The following is a 16464-nucleotide window of genomic DNA, read 5'->3' on the forward strand; positions in this document are numbered from 1 at the left end:
GTTAAAAAGATAGAGGGCGTTGAGAGCTTCGATTTAATCTGAAAAAGTTTGGATTTGGAGCAAGTTGATCTTGGAGTCTTCATCTCCTTTTGGGCTAAAACTTCGAGGTAGGGATATCCTACTCCTCTCTATGGGTTTTGTCTTTAAATTTTGGTATTTTGAGATGTTGGGCTTGGTTTGGTAATTTTGTGAAAGTTTGGGGCTTTTGTGTAATTTTACAAAAGTTGGGGTTTCGTTCATAATAAACCTAGATGCATGTTTGGCATGAAAAAATGGAATAGATGTTAATTCATTGATGGAAATGGGACCTAAGGGTTGAAATGGTAATTATGGAAAATAGCCTAATTACATTGATTGATTAATTGGGATAATTAATGGTAAGAAATGAGGAAATGAAATGTTGATTGAATATCCATTGTGCATTTATTTTCTGTTTATAAATAACTGCTTTGGGCTATCGGTGGAGGATAGTCGTGATTGTTGTAGACAATGCATGATGATTAGGTAAACTGAAACTAATCAATGAAATGTGTCATGGAACTTGACGGTTGATAGAATACATTAATTGTATGTATTGGGTGATTGTATATAGAACCAATGTGTTTATATACGTTATGTGTAGAGGAGGAGATAGGGGATGTACTCCGCGGTTTAGGGGAAGATAGGGGATGTACCTCTAAACCGGATAGTGTTGGGAGAAGATAGGGGATGAACTCCGTAGACACAGCTCATATGCTTGTCTAGAGAAGTGAAGATAGAGCGTATATGCTTATCTTAGTAAAGTGTGGATACAGCTTATATGCTTATATGTGAATGTGGGATATTGTTGTTATACATATCTATTGAGAATGTGGATATAGCTTTTATGCTTATCTGAATGTGAGATATAGTTTTTTTTTATACATATCTGTGGAAATGATGATAGAGCTAGCATGCTTATCTGTTGAAAAAGGGAAAATGAAAGGTAACTTGGACTCATAAGTTGTATGACATAAATATGTAATTTATGTGATTGTATCAGTGTTGGCCATCTATCAATTGCTAATATTTTAGTCATTGTCCATGGTTGGTTTAGTGTATTTCTACTGGGCTGTGGCTCACCCTATATGGGAATATCATTTTCAGGTGCAGGAAGCATGCCACCTCCAAGGACATAGCTGGAGGCTAGAGGCGGACATACTTTTGTCGCTTAACTTTTGATGTATTACATGTAACTTCAAGCCTAGGGCTTAATGTGTAAACGAGTTAGTACTCTTTTGTTATAACCAAGTGTTAACTTGGAAAGCTGTAAGCCCGTAGGGCATTTTGTTATGATGTTAACATGTAATACTTATGTAATGGAACTCTAATGAATAAAAGAATGTGGTTAGTTTATATGTAAATGCATGTCTTATCTGATGGGTTTATTGTTGTTATTTTGAGGGCGTTACAGTGAGTAGGGAAAAACAGAGTACTACAATTATGAGATATGCTTAATTGGGGAACAGAGAGAAGATGTCAGTTCAATGAAGGCACAAATAAGACATTTTGAATGGTTAAAGTAGCAGATATTCGAACAGTACCGATCCCCATGACTGGAGACTATATACCATTGGCATTGGTGATGGAGGTTTGAGGACATTTAGAGTAAAAATGACTAAATCGGTATTGATCACAAGTCATATGATTTGTTGCACCTAAGTCAATGATCCAGTCACTTTTGCTAGTAAGTGACATACCTGAGTGGGCATTAAAGCCCAAGGCAGTAGTGAGATTTCCTTTCGGTTGAGAGGTGGTCTGAGATGCCTTCTTGTCCTTAGGATGCCAATTTGAATAGCCATGAAGTTTGAAACAAGTGTCTATGATATGTCCAGTTCCATTACACTGAGTGCACTTCAGGTCTTTCTTGGAAGTAGAAGTTGTTCTAGTCACCATGATAGCCCCTTCTCCAATCTTGTCTCCAGACATAGCACCCCTACGATTAGCTTCCGCACAAACAATTGCATAAACTGTATGTAGGTTAGGGAGTGGTTTGGTACTAAGAATACGTCCACGAACTCCATCAAGTTGAGAATCAAGGCCAGCCAAAAATATATACACACATTGAGAATTAACCTTTGTGGTATATGTTAAAATATCATTGGTGCACTCCATGATACATTCATCAATAGCATCAAGTTCCTGCCATATCCTCAGTAATTTCCCAAAATAAGAGATGATGGAACCCCTATTTTGACGTATAGAAATTACCTCACAGTGGAGTTGATAGGCCTTGGACGCATCTTGCTCGACTGTATATGTACGCTTGATGGCCTCCTATATCTTTTGTGCAGTAGGGAGACGAAGGAAAAGAGATCGAATATCTTTTGTCATTGCATCAAGGAGCCAGGACTTAACCAGGGAGTTTGCATCATCCCAGACTTCATATGCCTCCGACTTGGTATCTACTGGAGCTACTCTGGTTCCTGTGATGTATCCCCAATGTTTTCTTGCACGGATCTTGATCTCTGCATTTAGAGACTGTGAGAACCCGAATATACAAATCAAATAAATAATTAGATTATAATAATTTTACAAATCTCAAATATTTTATTGTGAATCTTTAAGTGCAAATTAAATATTATTAGAGGGTCCTTTAATTAATTTTAAACTTAAAATACATTTGTGGTAAAAGCATTTAATTTAGAGGCAAGATTTATTATTTAAAAAAAAAAATAGAGGGTAAGTTTGTAAGTATATTTTGTTATATTAATAGTTATATTTTTTTTTAAATTATTGGGTTAGAAAATAAAATAATATAAAGAGATAATAAACTAGAGCCTTTTGTTTAGATACATAACCCTAGGTTGCCTAATACATTCTATAGCAGCAGCAGGAGGCAGCCACGGGGAGAGAGAGAGATTGAGAGAAAAGAAGAAGAAAAAAAAGGGGTTGCAAAGAAGGATGGATTTTTGGGTGTGTACTAGGTCTTTATCTTTCTTCTTCCTTAAGGTTTTGTTCTTTATCCTTACTCTATGATTATTTAGTTCATTGATGGAGAGGTTTTAGGTTTATGTATTGTGTATATAGATATCCTATTAAGAAACTTGAGGAGCTAAATTTATGTGTAAAGATTGGGTGTAATTTCTAGTCCAAAAATTCTGCACAGAGTCACAAACTTTAAAAATCAAGAAACCATATCAAACAAATGAATTTTAAACTGAAATTTTTACAGTAGATCAATTACATATTGAATTGAATATCTGAATTTTTTCATAATTTTTGGGAGTCAAAATCCATATAAACTGATGCGTTCAAATCTGTCCAGAAAACTGGTTTTAACATTAAATTCGGGAGTGTTGTTCTCTTTGGGTATAAATCCAAAAATTATCAAATAAGCGTCATTAGAACCGGTTATGAGTCTAGTTTCTTGAATTTTTGACCTTGCATTGATTGCTCATGTATACTAAGAGAACCGTCAATTTCTTTAAAGTGCTGCAGAAAACAACCTGTTTAGATATAATTAATTGTAGATAATTATTTTGATAAGCAAATCAAGTGAAACCATTTGGGTTTGAAACTTAAGATATATTAGTTGATATCTGGAGGGTTTTAGAATTTTTTGAACAACGTAGAGTGGGTTTTTTTTTAATTTTCAAAGTTAGCGAATAGATTGGAAAAACTCTGTTTTATCTTAAAGTCACTTTTAGTTAAGTTTTGATCGGAACCTATGTTTTGGGTGATTTTAGACCTTGAAGAACATGAACTTAGGTAATATTTAAGAGTAACGGTGAGTTGGGTTGAGCCGTGTTAGTGCGCTTTAGTTTATGGTTACTTAGTTTTTATTCTTAGTATTTTTAAATTAGCAGTGACGTGTAGTTTTCATATTGGTTCAGGGCACTAATTGGACTTTCATACTCAATTCGAGGATTATATTATTTCATTTTTAGGTGAGTAGTTTCATGCTACATATTTTTATAAATGTTCCCCTACCCTGAACTGTTGGAAAATTAAATTGTTATTTCATGACTAAACTGTTTTGATAAATTATTATATTATCAATTGAATCAAATTATTTCTGAAACATGTGTGAACTTGGCATACTGTAAACTATTTGTTTTGGTCTCATGTTTATAATGATGAACTACCATATTTTGCGAAACTGATGTGTATTGATTATTGGGACCATATGTGTATTTAGTCCAGGGAAATTATTCCACTGTGTGTGGTGACTCTGGCCACTAAGGAACAGATCCGGGTTGGGCCGTGATGACTCTAGTGCTCAACGATTGTAAGGAAAAAACCTTAAAAAAAAGCTAGGTGACTTTCAATCGGATCATCTTTGAGAAAAGGCCCAGGTGCCACCCTAAGGATGATCTTAGTTCGGTATTGGATCCAACGGGGCTTATAGCCTTGAGAACTGTGTGACATATTATTTGTTTTTATTGGTACCTAGAAAATTATTGGTGTTCATGTTATAATCTGTTTTAAGTAGAAAATGTTGTTTATCATGTTCTTGCGAGACATGAGTATTTTAAGTGTTGAACTGTGGAACCTTCTTTTTGAAACAAATTGTATTTACCAAACTGTATGCCAATCTAGTTTCTGTGATATATATCTTATTTTGGAATTGAACCCTGTTTTCAAAACTGTATTTACTATCCATGTTGCTACTCACTGAGCTATCAGTTAACTTAGTTGTTTACCATTTCCAGGTGTTAGAAGGACTTAGAGTGGACTCATGGCGTAGCGGGGACTCAATTGCATGGACCTCTAGGGCATTTATTTAATTTGTTTTAGGTTGCTTTGTCGAGTTTTGTGCATACATTGTGGTTGAGTTTTATTTAGAATTATTTTATTTTGTGGGCGGTTTGTGTCCCATTTAGTATATATATATTTTTAGGAAGTTGGTTATGACTTGTCTTTCACTTGTGGCATGCCACTGGATTGAGTGTTGATTTATTTATTTATGAGCTATCATCACATTTATTCTTTATGGTTTTGGATTCATGTTTAGGCTTACGTGTGCCTTGGGCTAAGTCCCTGTGGGCCATGGCCGGTCATGCCTGGATTTGGGGTGTGACAGAGACCATTCCATGTAGTTTGTTCCATCAAGTCGTTCAGGAGTGATGAGAGATGTATAAGAGGACTCATGTATGTGAGATCCAATAGAGAAGGGTATGGGTTTATCCTCTTTTTGAGAACACTTATCAGTGTCGATCAAACTAGACATAGTGGTAAGGAAGAAACACTAAATCTGCAGCGGAATGAACAAAGAGAAAAAAAAAAAAACAAAACACCAAACGTGATCCTAGATTCGAACTCCAACTTCTAATATAATTCTTCGAAGATGAAACCCGGCTTTGATACCATGTCAAACAACACGTTTGGAGAATAATTCTCTTCTGAATTTTATTCACTATGGACATTACAAAATATAGGCATAAAGCCAGCTATACATGGTAGATCATATATCCTATAATTCGGGTAGGATATTGATCAAATCTAATCTTCTAATTATGAGATAACAACCACATTAATTCTGATAATATCTACACAGATTGTATATATCTAATAATGGGTCAAGCCATATCTTTCCAACTCACAAATATAACAATAATATGCAAGAAAAAGATTAGCTAGCTTTTGGGTGGTTCAAATGTGATGTGATCAAATTTGGCATATTTATAGTTTCTTACTTTGATAACTGCACATTGTCTTTTTTGACATTATAGTAGCCAAACGAGCCACATATTTCCATGAGAATTCATAGCTATTTGTATATCATTGCTCTTCACAATGAATGTAGGAATGTTTTAGTTAAATCAGTTTACTTGTTACAGAGTTTGTTTCTTATTATTCACAAATTTTCTGCAAATTTTCATTAAGTCTTGTGAATTATAGTTGCATTGTCTGAGTTTCAGCCAGTACCAAGTCATTGTTGATATGACAATACTGAGATCAATATAAAAAATCCCAATAAACTCATTGTCTAACTGCTATCATAGTCATATCCACCATTGTCAAGTCGCGAACCGAGAATCATTTTGCTAAATAGTGAATTGTGAATTGTAAAATTCACATTATTTAGCATAATCTATAATTATATATATGTATATACATTTAAAAATACAGTGTTTAAAATGAAATAAATATCAATATAACAAAATTGCATATATGTTTTTTTTTTGATCGGCAAAGAAAACTTTATTGATGAAGCACTTACAAAGTACAATGAAAAACATCAATAAAGAGGAGCTTGGAGTTAGAACAAGCTCCAAAATTGCATATATGTATTAACGTATAAAGTTATTTATAATAATATAATTAATTGATCTCTTTTTCTGTTTTACAAAAATGACAAAGTTTCATTTCATGCATTAAGCAAACAAAACTAAAAGTGAATCATAACGAATCCTAGTGAACTGCAATGAATCATAAGATTTACTCAGTTGAAGATTCAACTAAGGAAATCAAAACCAACGTTTTGGTTGAAATTTGCATCGAATCGTGAATCGTAAGATTTTAACAACCAAGACTACATCATTAGTCAAATTAGAAAGGGAGTAGGTACCTAGTGTAGTCTGCCTGAACTTCTAAAGTGCAGCAATTGATAAACAAGCCACACCATCGAAGAAATGTGATACCGTCGTCCCCCATGTGCACCCGATTTGATGTAATCCCTGATATCTGGTCAATATCAAAATTTAGGCCACATTTTTCCTGATTCATGTAGCAGTTGTATTCTCGAAAGCCTCTTTGCAACCTGGAAAAGAATCTGGCAGCCTGCTTCTTGCAAGTTGATATGAAAAGAATGTCATCAATAAACCTAAATAGCATATATTTAGGAGATGACGTGATGACTGCGGACTCACTTCTCTTTACCTCAAAAATAATAGAAAGCGTTCTCTTGATGGATGACCAATAAAAACTTATGCCTCTATTTCTATTGACAATAAAAACTTACTATGAGGATCTTTTGTTCTTTAATTAAAATTTCATTTTAAATTTTTTTATTTTTACCTAAATTTCACTTTAGTCCATCTATTTTGAATTGTGTCATTTAAAAATTTTCACTTGTGGGCCACGTGCCTTTTTATGTCAATTTCATTAACACCAAATGAACGAAAATTTGACATGATAACTTGATTTATAATATAAAAGATTGATAGTCACAATTTAAAACATATGACTAAAATAAGATTTTAATAAAAGTGAGGGATGCTATGTGTAACTAACCCAAGAAAGGAAAACAAAATTAAAAATTGTTGTTTTTAACCTATTGGGAGAGGGTTGCAATTAAACAATCCATTTGACCAAACAGTGGCTGATGAAAGGCAGCAAGAGTTGAGCAGTAGTTAAAGACTAGCATATATATACCATTCTGTTCACACTAATTTATTCATTATTCTTCGTTTTCTCATAGAGCAATACTACAATCTCAGAAGTAAACATTCAAAAAATATCCAAAATTCAAAATCAATGGTCCAAATTTACTGAAGATATGGACCCACAACAGCATCACATATGAACCATAGATAGATCTGATATTCTGTTTATTTTCTGGTTTTATATTCTAGGACCATAGAGTTTTTGATTCTCATAATATGAATTTTTTCCCCCTGAAAAGTTAAAATATTGCTTCATTATATATATATATATATATATAAATAATAATGAAAATGTGTATTTACTGATTACTCATTAACCAAAAAGAGGGGGAAAATCTGCATTATTGATGCATATTTCATCACTACAATGTTGTTGAATACTCGAGAATCGTTATCATCATTCATTATAATAGTCTCGATGGTATATTTTAATTATTAGAGGAATTGCAAAAACTTAAAAATAACTCAAAATAATCGAATTTTTATAAATGTAAGTGAGAGTTATGTCTCATGTCACAACCTTCACTTGCGCCAGATAAAAATCTACTTGCATTGCAGCTTCATAAAAATTACAATTATTTTAAATTGTTTTCACTGATTTGCAATTCCCCTTTAATTATTGAAGTAAGGCATATATATACATATAGCCACCATAAATGGCACCACACTTGTACAGGGGGCATGTAAGTCATTTTACTAAAAGAGAGGAACAGTGTCATTACTACAATAGATTTGCTACAAAGATTATAGACATGCTTTCATTTTCTTCACTTCAGGATATATATATATATATATAGATATAAAAGATAATGGAATATAATACTTTAAATGGTTCCCAACTTCTTGAATTGGGTTCGTTTGGCAAGAGCTAAATGGGGTTTTTTTGGCTATTTTAACCACAAAAGACAAAATAGGCTATTTTAGCCACAAAAAATAAAATATCACATTCAACCTATAATCATTACATTATTCTCTCACAAAAAAAAGTCAAAAAGCCCTTTCCAAACCAAACTTTTTAGCCCAGGCTAAAATAACTAAAAAAGCCAACCCACTTCCCAAACGGAGGCAAAGAAAATTCAATTGTTTAATGGTCAATTTTGATTAATCTTTCTGTACTCTCCACTAACTGTTATTATTTTCAAGCCGTTCAAAAAAAAAAAAAACTGTTACTATGTTCAATGGTTTTTTTTTTAATTTTTTTTATCAGCAATGAGAGGGTAATTTTAGTGAAAATTGGGCCGAGCTACGAGATGGTCATTATGGCCCAAAGTACGAAGGGCTGGGTAAAAAGGCCGTAAAATTACTCCGGCCCAAGAGAGGTAAAAGATTACTCCGGCCCAAGAGAAATGTAAAGCTACTCCGGTCCGGAAGCGACTTGGAGTTAGGCCGGTCTCAGAGTTAGTCCGGTCATGACGTATTGTGTTTAGAACGGTCAGAACCTTGCTACTCGGTAGCTCGGTCTAAACATACCATGGTTTATGCATGAGAGCACCGAGATAAGGAGGAGTAAATGGAATAACCGAACTAAGGATAGTTCGGCCTACTCTGCGGCTCAAGCATAGCTATGATTACTTCGGTCATATTGGAGTTCGGCCATGATAAAACCATCTCACTTGGTTTAAGCAGTGAGGGAGGTGTTAAAGGATAAGCATTATCCTTCAGGAGTATGAATCCTAGGAGGACTCTGCATGGAGGAGTAGAAGTCCTACTAGGATTGTGTCACACGAAACCTATAAAAGCTCACAAACATCACCTTGGGAGAGGTAACACATAACTTTGCTTTCTGAATACAAAGAGCTTTTGTCTATTTGTCAAGCTTACTGACTTAGGCATCGGAGAGGTTTCCGGCACACACCCGTCGGCTAGCTCACGTTTGTGTTTTCAGGTGATAAAGCGACGACGTGCAGAGGAGCGCAGACTTGATCAACAGGATTATACGAGAAGGTTTATTTCTTTCCCGTACAAGCAAAAGAAACTTTATTGATGAAAAAAGCAAGATACATGCGAAAACTTACATCAACAAAGAGGGAAAGTGCAAAGAGCATCATAATTAACCTTACCAATCCCAACTAGGTTGGCAGCAATAAGGAAGCACAATCCTTTACTAACACTTAACTCAAGATTGGTGAGGAACCAATCAAAAGAACCAAAAAGAGAGGAAAGGAAAAACAACAAAAGAAGGGAAATACAACACAACAGGAAGGGAAAGACAACACAACAGAGGTTCTGTTATCTTGTTTGTCCAAATCTCAACCATAATCATCATAGATGGCGTTCGAAATTACTACTGTTACATTGAGAGGAACATTTCTGATTGTTGATCAAACGCATGGTCAGTTTACAGTATTTTGTTCGGTCGGATATTAATTATTGAAAAAAAAAAATTGTTTGGATATCAAATATTGAATTGAATTTTAGTTTTTATATCCAAACTTTAATTTCTTGAAATGAATAACTACCAAAATTTTGGGAATTGATATCTTACACGCCACAAAAATTTATCAATTCTCAAAATTTAAATACAAAAATATATTAACAAATATTAGGTCAGTTTGTAAGATAAATTTAGGGTAAATTACTAATAAATCCTAATAGTTAGACTTAATTCCTATCAAGTTCTTTTGAAAACAAATCCTAATAAAATCGTTGTTAAAAATAATTTTTTGTAACAATTTTTTTTGTATATGTTAAAAATTGATAATTAGTGACTTTTTTTGTCACGGATTTTATAAATTGTCGTTAAAACTTACGATTGGCAACACTTTTCTATAACCAAATTTTCAAACTGTCGCTGAAAGTTAAAAATTAATGACTTTTTTGTGACGATTTTTTTGAACTGCCTCTAAAACTTGAAACTAGTAACATTTTTTGTGACAACTTTTAAATTGTCATTAAAAATTAACAATTAGTGACAGTTTTTTAATAGTGTTTGATAAAAATATCATTAATTATTATAGGACCTATTAGATAATAAATTTACTTATTAAGACATATACATAAATTTCCCTAATTAATAGTGTTCGTTATTAAAATTTTTAGATTTTGCATCAGCATGACAAATGTAAAGTGGTGAAAGTAAAAACAATCGCGACAAACAATTTTAGTACCAACATGAACATCATTGCATGTATTTGAGGCGACATTGTCATGTGTATTTAAGACGACATTTATAAGCTTTTGTGATTGATGATACAGTTCGTTCCACAGATGGGGGAACGGGTCGGACTAATCCACGCTCCTCAAGCCTATGTCCGAATGACCAAGCCCGCCAATGACCTGCACAAGAGTTCAACGGGGAACGGGGAGTCCCCTAGCGAACCCTCCGATGAGCAAGTTAGAGAGAGAAGTGGAATGTGTAGATAGATTAGAGATAGAAAAGCTTAACCTTGTTTTTGTCTTCGACGTTTGCTTATATCCTCTGGTAATCATTTTGTTGTCCCTTCCGACCTGTCACCTTGGCCGAAAGTCTATGCTCTAGCTTACCATGTTCATGGTGAAGGCGTTCTGTCCCAACGGAGAGGGCTTGTTGCAATAAATGCTATAAGGGGCTTCATTAATAGCGATGTGCAGTGGCAATAACTTTGCAAATCTTTGTCTGTTGATGTGGCTTGCCCTTCTCTTGCCATGTGTCTTGGTGTCATTGGTTCTCATTGCTATGTGAGTGCTGGGCTTTAGTATTTGAGATATGTATTGGGCCCTAAGTAGTGGGCTATAATCTTCATGGGCTTACCCATGTTAGCATTCCCCCTTTCCCAAGTGCAGCTTTAGTCCAACGAAGGGAACAATGAAGAAAATGAGGGTTGTGAGAGACTGGTAGGGTGAAGGCCGACCGAGAGGAGTGGTCGACCATGAGGAGGTTCAACCGCGAAGGGTGGCCGAGTGGAGGGACCGACCATGGGGAAGGCCGACTGCGAAGAGTGGTCGAGTGGAGGGATCGACCATGAGGAGGGCCGACCGCGACGAGTGGTCGAGTGGAGGGACCGACCATGAGGAGGGCCGACCGCAAGGAGTGGTCGAGTGAAGGGACCGACCACGAGGAGGGCCGACCCCGGTGGGTGGGTTGGTGGGTGGTATGGCGCGGGGCTCGAGAGGTGGCGGGGTACATGTTGAAGTGAAGTGGAATAGACAGGGAAGGGGGAAAGGGTAGTGGATCGTGGTCGTATATGTGGCAGGATCTGGTAGTGGAGGAGGTTAGGTGTTGGGCAATAAGTGAAACTATAAGTCATTAGAGGGTGTTGAAAAGACAGTTTTGGCGGATTTTTAAAAATTTTCAAACTGGCGAAATTTAATTGTGACCCTTGGAATATATGCAAACCTTGGGCTTTTGGTATTATCCGTTTTACGTACCTCTTTGCAAACAATCAAAATATTCCAAGTGTAAACTCCTTCGTCGCTAGTGATACACTCTTGCAACACTTTGTAAAAGCATTCGAAGCCATTCGCAGACACATCACAGAAATGGCCCAAGAAGAAGCTGCAACCGCCAGGGTTGATCCATTAGGGGACGATGATGCGGTGGATTTTGCAGAGCAATATAGGACGGAGAGGCAGGTAGGGAGCGGGGAGGAGCCATCGGGGCGACCTCATTCGTCCACAATGATGGCGGCGCCGAGACCAATCAGCCAGGTAAAGCCAGAACACTGGCACACGAAGGCTGACAAGTCGACCATTACCGTGAAGGAGTTAGAGGGTATGCGGGAGAAATACCAGATTCCCGCAGAAATACAGTTGAAACTTCCGGAATCAACGGAGAGGCCCTCCGATGTTCGACTGGGGGAATTCGCCCTTTACGAGGAGGCGCTAAAGGGGGGTTCGAGGTTGCCACTCCCCCGGATAGTAGTGGACGTGTTGGACCGATTGGAGGTGGCTCCAGGCCAACTGATGCCCAATTCATGAAAGATCTTGCTGGCCTGTGCGAGCGTGTGGCCGAAAGCGAACGGCGGGGCTGAAATGACGATGGACGAGTTTTTTGCGTGCTACAAAGCTTCGGGCCAGTAAGAGACTTGGGTAACTCTGCAAGTAGCGGCATGGAAAGGTCTAGTAGTGGGGTTACCATCGTCCATTAAGGGGTGGAGGCCGCGGTTGTTCCGCGAACGGAGGACTTGGAGCGCGCACGATGTGGAGAGTGCCCAATAAGTCTGTGGAGCCAAAACTGGGGGCAGCGGCAGAGGAGAGGGTGAAGAAGGTTAGGGCATGGAGGGAGAAGGAGAGTGTCAGATGGGACGACCTGGTTCAGCCTTCATCCTTGTTTGACGCAAGGCTGGGCCCTCAGCTGACCGGTGGAGATCTGGCACCGGAAGAACTAGAGGCGAGAAGGAAGGCGCAAGAGGCGGAGGATAGGACCATTTTCGCCAAGGCCAATAGATACAAAGAGACACAGGCAGGCCGTCCGCCGAAAGAGATCCCAAGGGAAAGAATCCGATCGCGCCCCAAACCGCTCGGGAAAAAAGACTTGGGCAGTTTTGAGCCACGACCGCCCCCAGTTGATCCGGTGAAGGAAAGGGCGAACAAGGAGGGTGAGGCTTTGGAGAAGAAGAAAAAAAAGAGGAGGGTGAGAGAGAGTGAGGAGGAGCCTGCTTTGAAGAGGAGGAGGGAGATGACGACAGAGGAAACCGCCCCAAAGGTGGAGCTGAGAGAGGTGGAGAAGGGGGTGGGAAGTGGGCCGACCGCCCTTGAAGAGCGAGTGGAGGTTGGTGTGGCTGATCGTATGGAGGGGGTGGAGCAGCAACCCCAGGGTGCTCCTGCGCCTCAAGGAGAAGGAGACGGGGCCAGGTTGAAGACCGCTTTTTATCATGCCCATATCTAGGCGGCTAGCGGGAGAAGGAATAGAAGCTAGGGCCGCTGCAGATCGCCTCTTACAAGTAGTGGAAGACGCAGCCGTGCGTTCGGTGGAGAGTTTTACTGAGGCTGAGCTGCTGAGGGGGTTGTGTTCTGCCCAAATGGAGGCGACCTCCTTAGCAGGGGCCCTTTTGAGAAAGGCAGCGGCTGTAAAAGGTGAAGTGGGCCCTTTGGCGGCAAAGTTGGAGGGGGTGAAGGCTCAACTTGAGCGCTTAAAGAGGGAGGCTGCAGGGTAGCGGAAGGCCACGCGAAGTGCGTGTGCCAGGGGTTTGGAAGAGGCCCAGAAGGCCAAGAAGATGGGGGTGTTGGCGGTAGTGCAGGGCAATGTTACTAATTGAGCCCATACTGAGCTGCTCGCGATCAAGTTGGAGCTTGAGGACGAACGTCGCAAGGTGGTGTCGCTCGAGTTCCAACTGGAGAGTGAGCAGAAGAAGCTGGAAGAGGCGCAGAAGGCATGTGCCATCGCCAACGACCGGTGGGACGAGGCCATAACTTGCAATGAGGATCTAAGGGCCCAGTCGACCAAGGAAAAAGAAGAAGCAGATTCGAATATCACTGGGTTGGAGAAGGAGTTGGCAGACGAGTATGCCAAGGCGGTGGCAGAGAAGGCTGGGTTGGAGAAGGAGTTGGCAACGAGCGTGCCAAGGCGGTGGCGGAGAAGGCTGGGCTGGAGAAGGAGTTGGCAGACGAGCCTGCCAAGGTGGTGGCGGAGAAGGCTGGGCTGGAGAAGGAGTTGGAGGAAAAAAAACCAAAGTAACGTTTGAAAGGGCAGCATACCTTGACTTATGCGTCGCGGCGGTAGAGCAGTTCAAGGGGTCTGCTGACTTCCAGATGGCGATTGATGCTGCGATCGCTAGCAATTTGGCGAGAGAGGGGGCTGGGGGGGCTGGCCTGTCGGGAGCGACCGCTTGGGGCAGGAGTGAAGAAGAAGTGATCCAGAGCTTCCAGTGGACGGACTTCTACAGACACGAAATGGCTGAGTTCTGGGACAGCGGGTGGAAGATGTTCAAACGTAAAGCGGAAGAGCTGTTCCCAGACATAGACTTGTGCAGTGTCAAGATTGACGACGATGATGTGGCCCAGACCCCTTTAGATGAGGGCGTTGAAGAAGAAGACCTCGTGTCAAGTGAGGAGGAATGATGGAAGTGGACAAAATTTGTACTCAGAGTTTTGGTTGTTTTTGTTGTTGTTGTTGTTGTTATTATTTTTTTTTGTTGAATTGCTGTAATAAACTTGTGTATAAGTTTGTGAATGAATAAAATTATAAGGTTGTGTTTGTCACACTGCTGTCTTTATGTTTGCGATTCTGAAATGAATGAGAATGGTTTATTCAAATTAGGCTTGACTTGTAAGGGAAGAGGCTGACTTGTAAAAGTTGATAAGTAAGAAAACAATCTGACTTGTAAAGGAAGCATGTAAGAATGTCAAAAATGTGGAGTGTCAAATCAGGTCCAAAAGTGAAGTTGTAAATCATGTTATAAGGGTGCTGGTAAATGAAAAATTAAGTTGGGAAATGAAAACCAAAAAATGTAAAGAATGTTGAGAGGTGTAAAAGAATGGACCTAGAATTTGACTAAGTATGGCCATTATGCCACAACCATGAAGTTGGCATGAATGGCATTGACTGAGCTCTTCATTCGTGCTCAGTTTAGGTGAAGCTACGATTAACGGGCTCTTCAAGTAACTCAGTGACTTTAAGTAACTCAGTCTAGCTGTGCTCTCTATGCTCAGTCTGGCTGAGGCTTTAAGTAACTCAGTCTGGCTGAGCTCTTCATGCTCAGTTTGGCTGAGCTCTTCGTGCTCAGTTGGGCTGAGTTCTTCATGCTCAGTCCGGCTAAGGCTTTTCATGCTCAGTCTGGCTGATACTTTTTATGCTAAGTCGAGCTGAGTTCTTCATACTCAGTTTGGCTGAGGCTTTTCATGCTCAGTCTGGCTGAGACTTTTTATGCTCAGTCGGGTTGAGTTCTTCATGCTCAGTTTGGCTGAGACATTTTATGCTCAGTCGGGTTGAAATCTTCATGCTCAGGCTGGCTGAGGCTTTTCATGCTCAATCTGGTTAAGACTTTTTATACTAAGTCTGGTTGAGTTCTTCATGCTCAGTTTGGCTGAGACTTTTTATGCTCAGTCGGGCTGAGTTTTTCATGCTCAGGCTGGCTGAGGCTTTTCATGCTTAGTCTGGCTGAGACTTTTTATGCTCAGTCTGGCTGAGTTCTTCATGCTCAGTCTGGCTGAGGCTGCAATCAAAGCGTTATTGGAATACCACACAAATAACTGAGATATAAGCTTGTTGTCATTAAAGTGTAGCCCATTTGATCAGAAATTTACATCATGTGAGGGAAGAATAAGAACATTCAAGTGTGTAGATGGCCAAAAAGAAAATACAATAACTGATCAGCACAAGAATGGAAAATTATTGAAAATAACGCTTCAAGTGTTCGGCGTTCCACGGATGGGGGAGGTCTCGACCTTCCATGTCCTGAAGTCGGTATGTGCTCGGACGAGGTCTAGCTTTAACAACGTAAGATTCTTCCCATTTACCTGCCAGTTTCCCTTCAATCGGATTTTTGGTGGCAAGGGTTGCTTCTCGTAAAACAAGGTCCCCCACAGCGAACTCCCTTAGTCAGACTTTGCGGTTGTAGTGAGTTCTTATTTTTTGTTGGTATGAGGCCTGTTTGACTGCAGTGGTTTCTCGGAGCTCTTCAATTGGGTCTAGGTCTGCCCGACGCAGCTCTTCAGTCAGTTCTGGATTCGGATGTAGAACCCTTGGGGTCGGAAGACCGACTTCCACTGGCATGACCGCCTCAACGCCGTATGTTAAGCGAAAGGGGGTCTCCCTAGTGGGAGTTCGAGTGGTAATGCGATAGGCCCAGAGTACATTCGGTAGTTCCTCAGCCCAGAGTCCTTTAGCAGTTTCCAACTTGGTTTTGATGATCTTCAGAAGAGAATGGTTGGTGACCTCAACTTGGCCATTGGCTTGGGGATGACCTGGGGAAAAGAAGCACGACTGGATTTGAAGCTCTGTACAGAATTTTCTGAACTTGGCATTGTTGAATTGTTTGCCGTTGTCGGAGACGATGGCTTGAGGGATGCCAAATTTGAATACGATCGACTACCAAATGAATCTGGTTATGTTTCGCTTGGTAATTGTGGCAAGGGGTTTTGCCTCCACCCATTTAGTGAAGTAATCAATGGCGACAATGGCAAATTTGGTTTGGCCTCGGCCAGTGGGCAATGGGCCAACTAGGTCGATCCCCCATTTGGCGAATGGGTAGGGACT

General features: G+C 39.5%; 1 long non-coding RNA gene across 1 annotated transcript; it reads left to right on the forward strand.

The window, feature by feature from the left end:
• Nucleotides 1–2784: 2784 nt before the first annotated feature.
• On the forward strand, nucleotides 2785–4893 carry LOC145790269 (uncharacterized). Its single transcript, XR_014328952.1, has 2 exons — nucleotides 2785–2970; nucleotides 4674–4893. It is a non-coding gene; the product is annotated as an uncharacterized LOC145790269 (long non-coding RNA).
• The last annotated feature ends 11571 nt before the right edge of the window (nucleotides 4894–16464 follow it).

Source organism: Camellia sinensis, chromosome 5 (assembly GCF_055761805.1).
Source record: "Camellia sinensis isolate YWXY chromosome 5, ASM5576180v1, whole genome shotgun sequence".
In the NCBI taxonomy this organism is placed as follows: domain Eukaryota; kingdom Viridiplantae; phylum Streptophyta; class Magnoliopsida; order Ericales; family Theaceae; genus Camellia; species Camellia sinensis.